This window comes from Gymnoscopelus braueri (genome assembly GCF_963280865.1).
Source record: "Gymnoscopelus braueri genome assembly, chromosome: 4".
NCBI classification, from domain to species: Eukaryota; Metazoa; Chordata; class Actinopteri; order Myctophiformes; family Myctophidae; genus Gymnoscopelus; species Gymnoscopelus braueri.
The window spans coordinates 7974026-7994355 of NC_137605.1; the positions used below are offsets into that span (position 1 = coordinate 7974026).

The window sequence follows — 20330 nt, forward strand, 5'->3', positions numbered from 1 at the left end:
TATGAGGGGAACGCTGAACACGCGTTCACACGCACACGCTTGTCCATGACGGAGGCGCGCCGTCTAGTAGAGCTTGAGGCCGAGGAAGCGCGCCCTCGCGCCTCCAGGCGCGAGTGCCCGCGCTGACCGGCCGATGCTCTACTAGACGACTCAGCGCCGTTTGAGTTGTAAACCGATAGGGACAGAATAGTTCTTTTCATGGATCACTGTGTGTGTGTGTGTGTGTGTGTGTGTGTGTGTGTGTGTGTGTGTGTGTGTGTGTGTGTGTGTGTGTGTGTGTGTGTGTGTGTGTCAGGGAGAAAGTAAAACAAAAGCCAGAACACAATAAAAGTATCTAAACAGTCCTGCTTTCAATAAACCAAAAAAAGCATGAGCGCGTGCGCGTGTGTGTGCGCTTGTGTGTGTGTGTGTGTGTGTGTGTGTGTGTGTGTGTGTGTGTGAGTGTGTGTGTGTGTGTGTGTGTGTGTGTGTGTGTGTGTGTGTGTGTGTGTGTGTGTGTGTGGCCATATATGTTTGCGCACAAGCCTGGCTTGTGGCTCCCTCTAGTGCTGGGTGGGTGGTAAAAACGAGTGCGCTTTCTTCAATTGTACTGGTTCTCCAATCATACTGTAACATATATATATATATATATATATATATATATATATATATATATATATATATATATTTTTTTTATTATAAAAGCTCGGGTCCATACGGGTCTATCCATTTCAAATGGGTCCGACAAGCCCCGTGGGAATTGGAACCGATCCGACCCTGCCCGACGGACAAGTCAATATTTTTGGACCCGAAAATGTTCGGTTCTCGGTTCGGGTCTCGGGTATTCGGTTCCGGGTGGACCCATGCTACCCTCTACTAGCTATTGAGCTAAACTAGTATCTTCCCATCTCGATGATGATCTTGTACTTTATTGCATATTATTTGTAAAGTGTTGTAGTATCTCTAGGCTATGTATTCAAGTGGCAAAATAACACATTTATCACGTTGTGATTTTTTGAGAGAGGAGTTTAAGTATCATAAATGTTAACATGGATGATGTGTTTGTTTTGTTCATGACAGACACATCAGTAAAGACATCCTGCGTCGGTTTCTTCAACACAAACACACAACGTAAGTCTCTGTAAAACATTCTAATGATTTTTTTTATATATACATATTATGTATGTTTTTAGGCTATTTATACTTTTTCAGAGTTATCATCAGATTCAGCTTTACATGACAGATAGGCCTATAATAAAACATATAATAGTAATAATAAATAATATATAATAATAAATAATCAAATAAATACAAAAAAAGAAAGAAAACAACCCTTTAACAGTCTGCTCAACCAATTGGTAGAGCACATTTTAAGTCACTATTTCTCATTGACAACATTGCTGAACTTAACTCAACCTGATTGAGCCCTTTCTACCATTTGGTTGAGGTATGTTATGGCAAAAAAAGGTCCACCAGATGTCACTGTTTCCCAGTCACATGGATTCTCAGGTAGCCACTTTTTAGGAAGTGAAAATCAATTAATCCACTCCTGAAAGGTGGGATTTTTTTGGTTGAAATTTCAGAGGTAAGATTTTTTTTTTGTCATATTATCATCTCAGAGGTGTTACTGAACCTGATTATGTAGCTTGATACAATAAAAAAAAATCTAATAATGGTCTAATAATTTTCTGAAAACATGCTCTACCAAACGGGTTGTTTGTCACTTTATGGTAAGTAGTGAAGCTAAACTAAAGTAATTAAAATGTACTATTTGCTATGGATAAATAGGGCTTTTGCTAATTCAGTGTTGTTAATATAATACATATAATGTTATTTCATTATATTTATGTATTAGTATGATTTTATTCCTATCTAAAAAAACATGCTCAACCAAATGGTTGAATTGTCATTTAATGGTAAAGGTAGTGGTGCTGAAATAAAAAATGATGATCTGTGTGATGAAGAAGATGACCAAACAGATGATGCTGATCAACTCTCACAAGCAGAAGAGACTGGGGAACATAATGGGAGACATATTTCTCAGTGAATGCATATAAATCAATGTATATGCATGAAACTTTTACCATTACCATAAAGTGACATCTCAACCGTTTGGTAGAGGCCTATATTTGGAAAACTGTTGGGTCTGTTAAAGAAATTATAATTGATAGTTGTTACTATTGCCCCAAATAAATAAAAAATGCAAAGAAATAATTTTTCCAATGCTTTTTTCTTGGGGTGACCTTTAAAGGGTTAAGAATGTCATGGGGACCAACATGATATTGGTCCCCATATATTGGAGTCAATTCATACAAGGAAAGTAGTAGTCATCACAATCACAACAATATATAAAAAGAAAATCCCATTTATCAGTCACAGTAAAAAAAATATTACAATTCATATACTACTATATACATATAGTAGACCTTTAAACACATGGCCTATGCATTTATTCCTTGGCATCCATAGAGAAACGGGGTCATCCCTATGTTCCCCGGGTTCTATGTTCCCCCACTAAGGTTAGGGTTAGGGTTAGGTTTAGGTTAGGTCCTATATTCCCCACTCTCCCTAGGAAAGCGGGGAACATAGGACCTGGGGAACATAGGACCCGGGATAGAAACCTGTATAAACCCTTAGTATAAACTCTGTGCATGCTCACATAGCAACAAAGACCGATGTTATAGATAATACAGAAGGTTATGTAAAGAGGGGACAGAAAGAAAGAAAGCAATGTTTCATGATTTTCTCCAATGAGAATACATTTTTATATTCACATTGTGTTTAAGTTAGTGTTTCTTAGTTTTTCTCTGTCCTCTCTCTGCCGTTTTCTCTTTCTCTCCGGTGGTTAATGTCACCATTCTAGTGGACATCTAGTGGAATCTCAACAATAAAAGGCACGGTACGTTAATTTGAATGATCAATAGGTATTTACTAAGTTGAAAGACTTTATATTTAGTAGGCTACTTTTACTACTTTTTTTTCACAACGTGTCGTGTTGTGATGTGATGTATTGTGAGCTTGAATATCGTCAGTTTTTGTGTGTGTGTGTGTGTGTGTGTGTGTGTGTGTGTGTGTGTGTGTGTGTGTGTGTGTGTGTGGGGGGGGGGGGGTGGGGGGGAGGGGGAGGGACACTATAGGGTTATTCTATGATCATTATTTGAATACACTGTTCTAGAGGTAGGCCAGTGTACACTGCAAATGTGACATAAATAAATTAAAATTTTAATCATAAAAGCTACAAATAAGGTAGTATTTAAATTTACACACTTTAATATATTTTATAAATAATGAAACATATGGTTAAATTAATAGTATAGTGCATTTTGCTCTGGTAATCCATTCTAAATACTATCCAGTGGGATCAAACCGGTCCCAATCCTATGTGTTTGTTTTGAACTACTCATTTTGAAGATACGATCCAGATTACAGCTTGGATTTGATTTTCTGATCTGATCGGATATCAGAGTGATCCCAATCCTGATTATTGGTTTTGAACTATCCAAAATCCAAATCTGATCCGATCAGATGTAGGGATTAAACATTTTGAACTCCTGGGCCCTCCTGGGAGATGCTCGTATACCTAAAGTTGTGTCAAGTCTCTTCACACTTGTGTAACATCCTCTGTTTGTAACAGGAATCAACCATGGCGTTACGAAAACAAGCCGAAGCCGAGCTCTGTAAGATTCTGGATCAGCTGGATAAGGAACAATTAATATCATTTAAGTCGCATCTACGAGAGATGGGAGAATTCTCTAAACTGGGGGGCGAGCTGGAGGAGCAAAACTTGAAGGGCATCGCCACGCTGATTTGGAAGGTGTCGGGCAAAGATGGCAAAGATACCTGTAAACTTATGGGGACGATGGTAGAAGTGCTAAAGAAAATCTACCCAGACGAAAAAGTTAGAGACGAAATGCTCAATGGTCTGAGAAGCACTTTACAACTTTGAATTTTGAAGTGGATTGTTGTATCTTTTTAGAGCAAAATAATCAAATTTGTAATGAATGTTTTCAGACCGTTACTTAATACAATAAAGCAAAGTTTCCAGAAATGTCATCCATGCCTTTGTCCTCTTTGAAATGTATACACTTAAACACACTTGATTTATTGGCAGAAATGAATAGTAAGTAGAAAAACCAACCAAAAACCAGTCCCTACGGTATATTTTAGGTTCCATGCACTTCAAACACTGATATTTATTCCAACGGACTTACAACACACATACAGACATTTTTAGATCCCTATAATAATCACTTATCTAACCTGCTAGGATCTGAATCAGATTCTGCAACATTTTTGGAATTCAGTAAACTCAAACAAAAGCACAAGTTATACTTCCTTAGCTATACAACAAGTGTAATTAACTGCTTACCTGTTTACAGGTGTTGACATGTCTGCTTATTATAAGCAACTATGGGCTTGTGTTTCATGTAAAGTCACTTGTAAATGAATGTTTAAACAATATTCAAAATATTTAGATGTAGATCTGCTATTTTCATATAGCCGATGAAAAGTGGTAAAACTTAGCCTATGAGATGAGATAAGATGAGATATACTTTATTAATCCCAGAAGGGCAATTAAGGCGTTACAAACACCTAGTCTAGTCGCTTCTTTTGGGCTGCTGATTACCTGCATTACAGTACACCTGCAGCCTACTAGGGAGGAAGTGGACAGATATTGAACTAGATAAGGTGCTCCTAGCAACATAAGTTTTTATAAGAAAACTGTTAGGATTTAGAAGATATTTTGTAGAATCGGCCTCAGGTCTTAATGGGTTAACCCCCCAAAAAAAGAATTAAAATCCTACTTATTTTGCGTAATAATAATTGAGTCTCATCGGTACAGACAGTGCATCGCAAAAGGGCCACTTAGTTGCAAAGGTGAGTGGGTGCGTAGTATACATCATATGGCTATTAAATAGATTGCTGGCTTTTCAAAGGACAGTGTTACTTGAGGACAGAAGGAGATCGAGTTCTACCAGCTAAACCATTTGTTTGGTTTGGCAAGGTAGCTTAAATAGTTGTGGTTTCCATTAAGGTGTCAGGGATTCTCTGTTGATGAGAAAGTCCAAGGAATGCAAATGTAACAATGGATACAAAGACACACACTACAAGCTACACTTGATTTTATTTGATTTTCATTAAATGCTTCTCACGGAAACGTCAAGGATAAAATGTGGTCATATATATATATATATACATATATACATATATATATATATATAGAGAGAGAGAGAGAGAGAGAGAGAGAGAGAGAGAGAGAGAGAGAGAGAGAGAGAGAGAGAGAGAGAGAGAGAGAGAGATCCCTAGGCATGGGATGGGATTAGTTTGGTTCAGGTTAGTGTATGGATCATTTGGGTTTCTACCAGGCACACGTTATTAGAAATGAGTAAAACATGTTTTGTCAGATTTCACAACAATGATCCATCTGGACACAAGAAGAGGAAATGAAAGAGGGCTTCTCATTATGAGTATCAAAACGAAGCTATTGATGGGAAATATAAATATTTATTTCGGCTGACCACGCATACAACAAACTAGTGGAAAGACACTTTCTGACAAACCATACATCATTTTACCAGACCTTTTATTATTGTTTGATGTGCATTACACTTTTTTTCATAATTATACATATTAAACTATTGACTTATTCTCTTTGCATTTTTTGAATTAGGGGTCTATAATAAGATGGCTGATGAAAAGGCAGTGGATAAATAGATCTGCATGCCCACAATGAAACTGTTGGGGCACAGAGGAGGCCCTTCTGTTCTAACCTTCTGGAATTAGCACTCACGTCACGTGTTTGATCGTGAGCTTGTAGATAGTCCGAATATATACATATATATATATATATATATATATATATATATATATATGGCTCAGTATTTGTGGCACTAGTGTTTATGCAGATGTAATGTAAAATGTGTAGCACACTGGCATAGACTATGGCACATTACGAGTCCATTAGTTTACATTTAGCACTAGTCATTTGGGTTTCTGGTAAAATTATTGACCAGTTATTTTGTATGTCCGTGACTAAAATAAAATATTATCAAAATGTCCGTCACAAGCTGGCATGGTGATGACCCCTGCTAAACAGACAATATAACTAATATATAATGCATAATTCCATGTGGCTGTGTCACAGCTTGCTTGTATGTTCTTTATGCACACGTTAGGAGTGATTGACACTCATATTGTACTTTGATCGGTTTTCACGTGAGACAAATAAATAACAATGAAAACTATATGCTCGTTAAGTTCTGCAGAGTTGGTCAGGGAGATGTGTCAGGAGACCAAAGAGAGAGAACTCCATGTGTGACGTCACCTTATTAACACATCGGGTGCCGAACACGGTAAAAAACGTGTTTTCAAAGAGTAGCGCATAGGTGCCGAACACGGTAAAAAACGTGTTATCAATCTTTTTGTTTTGCTTCGTTTTTTTCCACAAGGGGGGGGCTAGCGCAGCTCTGGAATCACCCACGGTGACTCTGAGAAGGAAGGGACAGTTTTTTGGCACGGGACTCCGTGCCAAAAAACATGGCTCCCGTCCGCTCTCCTTGCAAAAAACCTCCATATTTCCTTAACTTTTTGCAGTGGGGAAAACGAGTCCCGTTCGATCCGAGCTAGCCTAAACATTTTCAACCATTCACACAAGATGTGACAAGAAAGATGGGATCATCAGATTTGTTTTTTTGATTAGAGGCTGCACCACAGCATGTTTGAAGGCAGCTGGGACACACCCTGTAATGAGGCATTTATTAATGGCTCATAAAATCATAGGCCCGACTGAGCTAAAAACATCTTTAAGAAGGCGAGAGGGAATGCTGTCAGACGGGCAGTTTGTGGGCCGCAGGTGACTGACTATATCTAACTGCAGAGAAGGATATAGGATCAAACGTGTTCTGATTGGTCGATATTGGCCCCCAACATGGACAGAGGTGTGATGGCCCGGTCATCGCTGCTTGCAGCTTTAATTATAGTTAGTACATACATTAGTGGACACTTAGAAACACTCTCTCAACCAACTAACGACAACAAGCTTTACTTGTCCAGTTCTGCCCTCCTTTGTTGTGGTAGCAAATAGCTCCTTCTGAACAGATGACATGCCTTCTGTTTTTTTCTATTCCTGCACCATTTTTTCACTGTGGTCCCTTGCATGCCGTTGACTTCAATTATTTCATTGTCCAACCACACCACATACACTCCTTGAATCCGTTGGGAGAAAGTTTAGGTTAAATAAATAATCGAGAAGCAGTTTTGTATCAATATATTTCTATGTTAATTTCCTATATATCAATGGATCAACATGAAAAACAAATCTAATTGATCTTTTATAATAGACTAAATTGATTTGTCCAATTAACCACTTAACCCTGTATTATACTTTGCTGTACAATGGTGGCGTACAAAAGTAGTGACAATAGCTGATCTACAAGCTCATGACAGTTGTGAGCTTGTAGAACAGCTATTTACGGATGGTGGTACATTCAGGACCAGACAATCTAGAGTTAAATTACTTTGCCAAATGTTATCAACACAATTCTCGCAATTTGTGACATGCACATTCTTTTGCTATTCTCCTGAATGGTGGTAGTACAGCTGTCGTGATTGGCGTCAACACTCGTAGTCATAGATACGGTGTACTTGGTTCCGATGCCACGTGACATTATTATATTACATTTTGAAATATTGACAAATGTAATGATCATTTCGATTAAAATGATCAGGATGTTGGAACTAATAATCAAAGATTCAATATTTACACTGGCACACACAAACATACTTTTCTCAGTTTCACTGTTACTCACACACACGCACACGCACACACACAAACATACTGTTCTCAGTTTCACTGTTACACACACCCACACACACACCCACACACACACACACACACACACACACACACACCCACCTCTCCTCCCTCTTTCTCTATCTAGCCAAAAATTCCCCATTTTCCGCCTGCTCCCTCCTCTGTCCCCAAGCCGTGACCCAGAAATCGACGTGTTCTGCTGCGTTCCAAGTCGGTTCTGCAAGGTGCATGGAGAAAGGATACTTCAAGTGTATTATTTACAAAAGTTATTTTTTTGCCGTAAGAATTTAAATCTGTTTAGTTATTGGATATACTGCAGCTGACTGTTTCCTCAGGCTATATGGGATGTAAACGACGCTGTCTGGGAGATGGGATCCAAAAGTGATGATTTATAGCCGACGGAACATTTGATCAGCTTGTATTTTAGTCACGTAAAAAAAATATTTTAAAATGTTATTGATTAATGGTCACAACTGAAGGGTAACAAGCTATACAACAACATAACGTTGCTGTCGGGAAGAAACCTTGTATGTCCATATTCCAACTTCTTATGTTTATTTTTTTCCCCGTGAATGAATGCCCTACTTAGTCATACTACAACGTCACACAAAAGTAGCAAAAATAGCAGATCTACAAGCTCACAACACGCCAAAATGCAACGTGTTCTGAGCTTGTAGATCAGCTATTTTTGCTATTTTTGGAAGACAAAAGCCACATCACAGCGGTCACTCGATCTTGTAGGTTCACACTCTATAACATTCGAAGGATTAGACCCTTCCTCACCCTTCCTCACCCAGGAGTCAGCCCAGCTCCTTAGAATACACAGAATACAAAACACTGACATTGGCCTACAAAGCATCCAAAGGTATGGCACCTCTGTATCTTCAAAGCCTGATCCAACCCTACAACCCCTCCTGCTCTCTCAGATCAGCTAACACAGGGAAGCTGTTAGAACCTTCGTTAAAACATCCGAGACAACGCTCCACACGTCCCAGACTCTCTTCTCCATTCTGGCTCCCAAACTATGGAATGAACTCCCCATTTCAATTAGGTATGTGGTCCCTGATCATGCATTCAATAATGTAGGAAAATTATGATTTTCTTTCAGATTTATTTTCATTTCTTTTATTTTAGAGAAACTTAGTAACTTGCTATTTGAGGACAGAGGAATTAAAGACATTATCATCATTATCAGTGGTCCTTTGAGGAGGCTTATGCTTCAATTCCAAAAGTACTTAAAGCTTAGCTACAAAAGAGGATCAGCTCATTGCCCTGTCCACAGACTCTGTCAAGTGGCACATGTATGAAACAGTCCCTTGACGTACTGGGTGAATTGTCAGGCACAATTCCCTGAGCTTGCAGTAATAGCATCTCTGTGACAGTAGTATTTTCATGCTGGAATACCTGAATAATATACAGGGCAAGGTTTGAGCCAGAAAATGACATGAGACATGAGACTCCACTATAGCCAAGAAGGGACAAACATGGACCACCCGTGATCATGTCATGGACCACTAGTGATCCATGGACCACTAGTTGAGAAACAGTTCACTCAATGATCTGGTGACCTAAGATGACACGTCAATGTTGTTGACAGCAGTTACTGGAACTTCCACAGAAAAGGGAATTGGAATCTCAAGAAGTGGAAGTGTGGCCTGGTTGAGCCATCATTATTAGGAAAGGTACCCATATAATAGTATGTGTCTGCTTACTCATCAGTTAACATGAGTTTAATATAGAAGGCTGGATGAAGTAAGAGAAATTCTCAAAAACACTCAAACACTCAAAAATGCTCTGCTCACTAGCATTATATTTCAGTTAAATAATGACTGTTAATTAAGGGCTTGATTAAATGTGTTGTGCATAGTATCATGCAATGAATTATATCAAGCCCTTAACAGTCATTATTTAAGAACGTGTCTATGGACAATTGGTTGAGAAACAGTGTTATAAAGGTTTATGAGTATTTTAGTTCTTATAGCTCTAAGCATACAGAGTTATAAGCTGATCATAGTGTATTATAGACCTGGGATGCATAGTGTTAGTGTTATCAAAAACTTCATTAGCTCATATCCCCTCCCAACACAACAGTGGTCCCCAGGTTGAGTCTTAGTCAGGGTGGTGGTCCCTGGTTCACAATCAGTTGAAAACCCCTGTCATAAAAGCTTAATGATCAATCAACTTCTAACAATGCGCACTCAAGGGCACCTGCTGTGTGTAGTCGTTTTTATGTTATTTAATTCTTATTTTTGCCTTCATTTTCATCAAAAGTTGGTGTCGCGAAAGGTGTCGCGATGCCCTGTTGCCCGCCTCCAGGCAAAACACTGAGGCCAATATCTTGAGACAACACAAGCCTTTTCAAATGCAGTCTCATCCCTCTACTACAAACAGAAATATATCAAACTAGAAAAAGTGCTCCTCAGAGCACAAGTCTCCGCCAGGTCAGGTAGGTTATTATGGCCTCCTGGTGGCGCTATAATAGGCCAATGTGAAAAGGGTGCCATTTATTCCTAGGCTGTGCACGGCAATCTGACACTGCATGCATGATTTGAGGCATATTGTTCTAAAAATGTGTTTTGCTAATTTTGACCTGCTGGTGGCGCTATAACATGCCAATGTTAAAAGGTTCCTCAATGTAGTGCAAATGTGCACTCAAAGTTTCACCACAATCGGACGCTGCGTTCATGATTTGCGGCATTTTGTTCAAAATGGGCCACTCCTGCAAACATTACATGTCAATGTTAGCCAATCAGGATGGAATATGAAAAATCAAACAGATCCGTCTTGATCACATGACTATAGAGATCATGTGTACCTATTTGCGTGAAATTTGGATAAAATCTGAAGGCTTAATATCAAAAAATGTGTTTTACATAAGTCTGCCTCCTGGTGGCGCTATAAAAGGCAAATGTGAAAAATGCAGGGCAAAGGTTTTTCCTTGGCCTCTAGAGAGTGTGCATACAAAGTTTTACACAGATCGGTGCAGTTATAGGTAAAAACACGAATCGGCCTGTTACAGCGCCACCATGAGGCTGATTTGAACATTTTCAAATGGCATTTCTTCCTCGGCCTAATGGGAATGTGTGAGCAAAATTTCACGGAAATTGCATGCTGTGTTCGTGATTTGAGGCATTTTGTTCGAAACGGAGTACTCCTGCAAACTTTGAAAGCCAATTTTTGCCAATCAGGATGGAATATGAAAAATCTGAAATTAGCCGTTGTAGCAACTCATAATGTAATAACAGCTCATAATGTAATAACTGTTCATAATGTAATAAACTAAATGTAATAAAAGCTCATAATGTAATAATCAGCTCAAAATGTTATAAAATCATGAGCGCATAACGTAATAACATATTTTTGCATAATGTAATAATGTAATAATGTGTTACATTAAGAACCTTGCGTAGCCGCTCATAATGTAGTAACGGTTCATAATGTAATAACGGCTCAAATTGTTGTTTCCTGGCAAGTATGAGGTTCAGTATCATGGTCAGTATAATGTCAGTATCATTGTCAGTATGTCAGTATCATGGTCAGTATCATGTCAGTATCATGGTCAGTATAATGTCAGTATCATGGTCAGTATAATGTCAGTATCATTGTCAGTATGTCAGTATCATGGTCAGTATCATGGTCAGTATCATTGTCAGTATGTCAGTATCATGGTCAGTATAATGTCAGTATCATTGTCAGTATGTCAGTATCATGGTCAGTACCATGGTCAGTATCATTGTCAGTATAATGTCAGTATCATTGTCAGTATGTCAGTATCATGGTCAGTATAATGTCAGTATCATTGTCAGTATCATGGTCAGTACCATGGTCAGTATCATGTCAGTACCATGGTCAGTATCATGGTCAGTTTCATGTTCAGTACCATGGTCAGTACCATGGTCAGTATCATGTCAGTATCATGGTCAGTATAATTTCAGTATCATTGTCAGTATCATGGTCAGTACCATGGTCAGTATCATGTCAGTATCATCGTCAGTATCATGTTAGTGTCAATTTTCAGTCTCATTGTCAGTATCATGGTCAATATTATGGTCAGTATCATCAGATTTCCAAAAATATTTATATCAATTATTTTAAGCCTAGAATCAAGCCATCCAGGATCCTGGTGATTCATGACCATGAAACATTTGATTCTGTGAAAAAAAATAATTTGAAAACCGCAAAAAAAAGGCATTTATTAAATATAGTATATCATATAATTAAATATTATTAAAAAAAAACACAGAATCAAATGTTTGATTCTAGGCTTCAAATAGTTGATATAAATATTATTGGAATCTCTATGGGAAAAATGTATGGGATCTGGAACGATGGAACCAGAAAATGTCCGCCACTGCTATGCCCTATTCAGTTCTCCTATTTAAACCATTAATTAACTAGATAAAGTGCTCCTCGGAGCACAGGTCTCCGCCAGGTCAGGAAGGTTATTGTGGACTCCTGGTGGCGCTATAATAGGCCGATGTGAAAAGGGTGCCATTTCTTCTTAGGCCTTTCAATCGGACACTGGATTCATGATTTGGGGCATTTTGTTCCAGAAATGTGTTATGCTAAATTAGACCTGCTGGTGGCGCTATAACAGCCCAATGTGAAAAGGGTGGTATTTCTTCCTCCAAAATTCCTTCCTTCCAAAATTTCACAGAAATTGCACGCTGTGTTCAATTTTTGTGGCGTTTTGTTCAAAACAGACCTCTCCTGCAAACCTTGGAAGCCAATGTTAGCCAATTAGGATGGAATTTGAAAAATCTGACAGATCTGTGTTGATCACATGACTATATGGTGTACCAACGTCGCGTCACCAAAAGTTCGCCACGCCCCCTTTTCGACGCTACAGCCCTTGAGGGGTCAGACTGTACATAGAGACGCGCTTAAAGGGCAAGACCACTTTGGTAGAGGTTTGGGTTGTGTATTTACCTTGCCATGATGTAACTCCAAAGGTAGACAAGAAATTAAAAATAATTGCTGCATTGATTAGAAATTGATAATTCAAAATATGCTCCTCATTGACTTACATTGTACAGTAAAACAGCTCTCAAAGTCACTCTTTTAGCACCTGTTTTTTTTTATATAAAAATGTTAACTTCCTGTTGATTTTGCAATTTTTATTAAGAAGAAAACCCGGAATGGATTCGCGGATCCGGATCCGGATCTTCAAATAGTAAAATCAGCAGGAAGTTAACATTTTTATTAAAAAAACAAACAGTACTGGGTTTGGTGATGTTCTATATTGTCTGAATCAGCTTTGTTCGTGTTTGTTTACGTGCTAAAAGAGTGACTTTGAGAGCTGTTTTACCGTACAATGTAAGTCAATGAGGAGCAAATTTAGAATTATCAATTTCTAAACAATGGAGCAATTATTTTTTATTTCTTGTCCACCTTTGGAGTTACATCATGGCAAGGTAAATACATAACCCAAACCTCTACCAAAGTGGTCTTACCCTTTAAGACTAGAGAGTGACGGTGGTTTGTGTTTGTAAACATTAACTTCTTTGCCGACTACATAGTGATCAGTACACACTGCATGTGTGGCTGGTCTATGAGAAAGCTGTTCACATGTCGCAGCTCTGCTCTTCAAGATTGAATACAGTGTGAGGCTAACAATGTATTCAAGAGACGTAGTACGGCTTGGATCTCAACTGTATGACACAAAGATTTAACGTTCAACAACCTACCCAAGTACAGCCGTGTTTGTTCACGTCATTTTCTCAAAGGTACATTTTTACCAAAAACATGAAACTGCTATTTTGTCTCTGCTAACTAAAAGTACAGTAACTAGGTAATGCAACCTCTCTAACGATCTGACAGGCGGGCTGCTCTGCTCATAGACCGAACATTCCACTACGGTGCGAGGTTTCCAACTTTAATAAAAATAAACAAAACTATTTCACTATTCACCGAAACAAACGCAGTTTTGTGTTGTTGAAAGTTTCGGTGAGTAGCGAAATAGCTTTGTTTATTTTTTATGTAAGTTGAAGACCTCGCACGGTAGTGTAATGTTCGGTCTATGAGCAGAGCAGCCCGCCTTTCATAGCGTTAGAGAGAGAAAAAAGACAATAACACTCTGGACTATCCTAACGTTTTTCCTTTGCCTCTAGGGAGTGTGCGTGCAAAGTTTCACGGAAAACATTTCCTGTAGGAAACCACACCAGTGGAAAACATTTCCTGTAGGAAACCACGCCATTGAAAAACGGCTTGTCGGTGTCTGTCTTGTTGTCTGCTGCTGTTGCACAGCAACAGGAGGCTACTGACGTCAGGTGCACTAGACTAGACCAGTGGTTCTCAACCTGTGGCTCGGGACCCCCAGGGGTATCCCCACATTATTTTGGGGGGTCCCCAGATGACAGTCAAGTGTTTAAGACCTTTTTAATACCTAAAGAAAGAAAGAAAGGCCATTACTGCATCAAAAGTAATAAACAAACTATATAACTGGTCAAACATTTGCCAAATTGTTAAATAATATAAGAAAGAGGCAAACATTGTGAAAATAGCAGACCTACAAGCTCACTGTAGATTGGCTATTTTCACAATATTTATCTGTGTAACCGAGTCAAACTAAATGTCCAAGTGCTTGTCATGGTGGGGGGGGTCCCCAGTTCAAATGTAATTATTTTGGGGGTTCCCCAGTTCATATATGATTATGATTATTTTGAGGGGTCCCCAGTTCAAATATAATTATTTTGGGGGGTCCCCAGTTCAAATATAATTATTTTGGGGGGTCCCCAGTTCATAAATGATTATGATTATTTTGAGGGGTCCCCAGTTCAAATATGATTATTTTGGGGGGTCGTGGCCTGATCAAGGTTGAGATCCACTTGACTAGACTACATAGACTATGGCTTGCGATAAACTCCAAAACAGACATGAGCCCGTAAAATGATATGTCAGAAATAAAGACAGACCCACACGATATAACGTTGTACAACCACTAGTGTACGTCAAGTGCAGTTAAAGGGATATTTCACTTTCGAAACATTTTTTAGTCATTTTATCATCTACTCAGGTGCTGTGAGCCCCCTGGACACTTTTTAAGTTGCTTGATTCAGTATTAGATATTTGATATTCATTTTATCAGACACGCCCCCTTCCTATACAAACCCATTGTAACTTCAAACTCCATTTTAACCATGTTAGATTCATCGGAAACACCAGTCCTTGGTTCTGGTGACTGACATTGTCCTTCTAATATGTGAGGAGACTGTGTTTTTTCAATTACTTTTTTCATATATTTTTTTCATGTTTTCAGCGGCAACCTATGAATGATCCCTTGACTGCGAGAGAATGATAGAAGCAGAAATGACGTCATCCCCCCAAAAAAATCTCTGTTGACTCCCATGTTATGAGATGTAGAAAAACACTTCTAGCTCGGATTTCTTCTTTTTTTGGTGAAAACAAGCCATATTCAACTGCCGAAAACAACAGAACGGACGATCGCGGTAAAAATGTTTTTGTTATACTGACATGATACTGACCATAATACTGACATTATACTGACTAACTGACATGATACTGACATGATGCTGACCATGATACTGACATGATGCTGACCATGATACTGACATTATACTGACATGATGCTGACCATGACACTGACATTATACTGACATGATACTGACATGATACTGACATGATGCTGATCATGATGCTGATCATGATACTGACCATGATACTGACCATGATACTACATTACATTACATTACAGTAATTTAGCAGACGCTCTTATCCAAAGCGACTTACAATAAGTGCATTCAACATAGGTAGGCAAGAAAACTACTAATCACCAGAAGTTTTAAGGGCATTCTCTTCTAAAACAAGCAACTAAGAGTATACCTAGCGCTAAGGTAAAAGTGCAATATATTAGCTACCTACTTTCTTAAACAGATGAGACAAATAGGAAAATCAAATGAGCAAGAGCTAATACTACTAACAATTATACTGACATGATACTGACAAGGATACTTATCTGACATGATAATGACACTTTTCTCAACAATTTGAGCCATTATTACATTATGAACTGTTATTACATTATGAGCGACAACGCAAGGTTCTTAATGTAACACATTATTACATTATGCAAAAATCTGTTATTACGTTATGCGCTCATGATTTTATTACATTATTAGCTGATTATTACATTATGAGCTTTTATTACATTTAGTTTATTACATTATGAACCGTTATTACATTATGAGCTGTTATTACATTATGAGTTGCTACAGCCGTTTCTTTTAATGACTATAGAGATACTGTGTACCGATTTGGGGGATTTTTGGCCAAAATCTGTAGGAGAACTGTCCAAAAATGTGTTTTGCAAAAAGCGGCCTCCTGGTGGCGCTATAACAGGCCCATGTGAAAAATTTGGGGCAGAGGTTCTGCTCTGGCATCCAGGGAGTGTGTGTGCACAGTTTCTCTGCGATCAAGCCAACGGTGCCGGAGATTAGCTGTACACAAAATGACAGAATGACGGACACACGGACACACACACGGACACACACACGGACGGACAGGGGCGAAAACATACTCTCGCCATGCCTTTCGGCCTGGCGGAGACAATAATATTCAAACGTATAGTCTACAGCATGATACCTTATTCAAACCTTAAGTTAAATATCTCTCAAACGCTGAGAGACATGCAACTTTTTAGTGAAGGTTGATGGTGTGAATAGCTGCCCTGCCTGCCCACTTGCCCAGTATTTTGTTGCGCAATATCAGTCGCCTAATCACAGCCACAGCGCAGTTTCTGACGATCCAACAGTATGGACAGTTGGATAGTTGTCGGGGGTTTCAGAGTGGCACGGTTAGAGAGCAGAACAAATAAATAGCCTGCCTGTTATGATAAGCAATCGATTTGACTGAATCTATTCATTAGCCTACTATGCAACAACAAAACACAACAGTATCACATGAACAGACCAGTTACAGACCAGACCAGTTTCACTCCAAACGCAGCAAATACAAATTGAAGAGAATAAGCCAGCAGTAGCCTAAGCCTATAATGCCTTAAAAGTGAGCATATACGCATTTGATGGCACACAGAGATCCGCAACAAGGAAGCAAAAAAATAAGAAAGATAAGTGCTGTCTTACCTTAAAGGAGGAGTTCACCCAAAAATGACTTATTTTCAATCAATTACACACCCCATGAAGCCTTGATTTCATGGATTTATTTTTGTTTTTGTGGCATTCCTAAGACAATAATTTGATGACCGCGTGTATTTCCGGTAGGAGACACAAATAATCTACTTTGTGTCTCCTACCGGATACATTAGCCGGTAGGAGACGGGAATCAAATTATTAGCTAGACAAAAACAAAAAATAATCCATGGATTCAAGGCTTCATAGGGTGTGCAATTGATAGAAAATAAGTCATTTTTTGGGTGAACTCCTCCTTTAAGATGAACGTAATGAAAACAGGTATGATTAGTCCAACAGTGGATAGTATTATTTTACCAAAAGTAAACAACTGTCTGCCACGATTTGAAAAGACGCGCTACTGCTGCTAATTAACAATAATGCATTGCACCTGTAGACCACTGAGAAACAGTTCACTCAATGATCTGGTGACCTAAGATGACACGTCAATGTTGTTGACAGCAGTTACTGGTACTTCCACAGAAAAGGGAATTGGAATCTCAAGAAGTGGAAGTGTGGCCTGGTTGGGTCATCATTATGACCCAACTGGAACCCAATCAAGGATCCCTGGGAGTCCCTGGACCACACTTTGAGAACCAATAGTTTCTGTCAGGTTATTGTTAGGGTTAAGCAAGGTTCGGTTTATAGGCATAGTTTTTGTGAATTTAAATGTTAGAGTTTAGGCGCCACCTGGGCGACACACCAAAGGAAGAGGGAGTCCCAAGTGAAAAGTGTGTCTGTGGAATTTATTATACCAATCTTCCTGTGAGGCACACAGCAGTGTAGCGATAAAGACCCCAATCTGCTGTGAATCATATCCTCACACCCTGCTATGTCAGCTATTAATACTTATAGCGTATGTAAATGATGCTTTCAACTGCCTGTTTAGTGTCTGAATCGTTTATTCTCCAAGGTCCTATTATTGGACATGGCCACGGATGCAGCCCAGCGCCTATTAGCATTTTATATTGTTACTGTGGGGCAGAAACCTTGTATCTCCATAGTTCATCTATTTTTATACTTTGTTGTATGACAGTGTTTCATGACTTTTCAAAAAGTAGTGAAAATAGCCATCTCCGTCATTTTTCACTGCACTTGAAAACATTAGCCTATATATTTAGAAAAATCTTCACCTATAATAACATAACCAGAATACAGTAGGGAAGCCAGGTTGAAAGTCTGTCTGTGGGTTTTTCTAAATATTTAACCAATGAAAAGTATACAAACAGGTTTGTTTTGTGCACAGCAAGTGACAACATCATGTAGGGTTAGTATAAATGCAGCTTTACTCCGTACTACATCACTGCACAATGTTCAATACTTTGTTAAAAAAAAATCCTGGGGAATTCCTGTGTGTGTGTGGTGAACGTTGACGTGCAGAGTGTCTCCACTCCAGCAAGCCTGACTCAGGAACGCTGCGCGCGCGCGCGCGCACGCACACACACACACACACACACACACACACACACACACACACACACACACACACACACACACACACACACACACACACACACACACACACACACACACACACACACACACACACACACACACACACACACACACACACCCCCCCCCCCCCCCCCCCCCCGTAATGGAAATAAACAACTATCTATGGTAGAACTGGTAGAACTTGATCTCCTGACCTCAAGTAACACTGTCCTCTGAAAAGCCTCTCTACAATATCCATATGACACGCACCCACTCACCTCTGCACCTAAATGACTCTTTGCTCATGTAATGTGCGATGGAAGCACTAACTGTACTGATAAGACCCAATTATTGAAATCCCAAATAAGGAATAATAATAATAATAATATAATAAACTTTATTTATATAGCACCTTTTTAAACAATGTTACAAAGTGCTTAACATAAAATCAAACAGGAATAGACTTCCATCACGCCACATGTAATGCCTGTCTTAGCCTCCTTGTCTTAAGGTTTTCTTCAGAATAGGTATCCTCTTTAACCCTGGCATCCCCATTTTGGGCATTTATCATTATAGGCCAAGTAAATTAATAAATAATTAGAACAATTTCTGAAATGTTTCGAAAATACCAGATCTACAATCGCTCAACATGTCATGATGTGTTGTGAGCTTATTAGGGCTGGTTAATTAATATTCGATATTCGAATATTCCTCGAATATGGGGAAAATATGTATATTTGAATATGAAATATAAAAATACAATACAAAAAACAATGTATCAAGTTATAAAAAATAAGTGTCATAATATATATATATATATATATATATATTGGATATATTGGAAAAAAAGAAAAACGATGTACAAGCTCACAACAAAACACATTTGTGACGTGAGTGCTAATTCAATAGAACAGAAGGGCCCCCTCTGTGCCCCAACAGTTCCATTGTGGGCATGAGATCTATTTAGCCACTGCCTTTTCATCTTATTACAGACCCCTAATTTAAATAATGTAAAGAGAATAAGTCAATAAGTTTAATATGTATACATTTTTAAAAAGTGTAATGCACATCAAACAATAATAAAAACATTATTTATGATTAACATACTGATGATTGCACTTGACTTGATATTTTTATATGGCAATGGTTGACATTTTTGTTCCGTCGTTTATTTATTTTTCTCAGTTATCTGTCTTCTGGAAATGTCTAGTCAAACGACGTGTGGTTTGTCCACAAGTGTCTTTCCAAGTTATCTTTGTTCAACATCACTGTGCAGTTCTTGCTGATGTGACAAATACTTACAGAAGAATAATGATGAGAGAGCTCTATCTAGTTCCGTATGGTACACAAATACAATGGCTGAGATTTCAGTTGCTTTTTCTCAGTTCTCTGTGTGCTGGAAAGGTCTACTCAAAAGACGTGTGGTTTGTCTGCAAGTGTCTCTCCAAGTTTTCTTTCTTCACCATCCATCACTGTGCAGTTCTTGCTGATGTGACAAATTCTTACAGAAGAATACTGATGAGAGAGCTCTATCCTGTTCCGTGTATGGTACACAAATACAATGGCTGAGATTGAAGAGATTGGAAAAAGTATGTGTTGTAAATTATGTCATTTGTCTCATGAGATCTGTTCCCAAACTCATTCAACTGATGTCTTGTCTCATTAGATGTGGTTGAAAAATAGTAGTAGCTTAATAAACAAAACACTGACTCATTTGTTAGTTTCAAGAGTTCTGGTTTCCGTTAAGGTGAACAAGTATTCAATGTTGATGAGAAAATCTTAGACCATGCATAGGTGGTATGATGTAAGGTATGCCAGTGGAACAATGAAATAATTAAGGCATCTATTAGCAAACATTACTTCTAGGTGTCTGTCTGTCTTGTCTTGCATCCTTACCTGATGCAATCATGTACGGCTACCAACACAACAAATCTCCTGCAACATATTAATGAGCATGT

The 20330-nt window shown here is 38.6% G+C and overlaps 1 long non-coding RNA gene across 1 annotated transcript; it reads left to right on the forward strand.

Annotated features, from left to right (window-relative positions):
* Nucleotides 1-1054: 1054 nt before the first annotated feature.
* LOC308083345 lies at nt 1055-4026 on the forward strand. The gene is made up of 3 exons (XR_013932990.1): nt 1055-1110; nt 2843-2878; nt 3614-4026. It is a non-coding gene; the product is annotated as an uncharacterized lncRNA (long non-coding RNA).
* Nucleotides 4027-20330: the final 16304 nt, after the last annotated feature.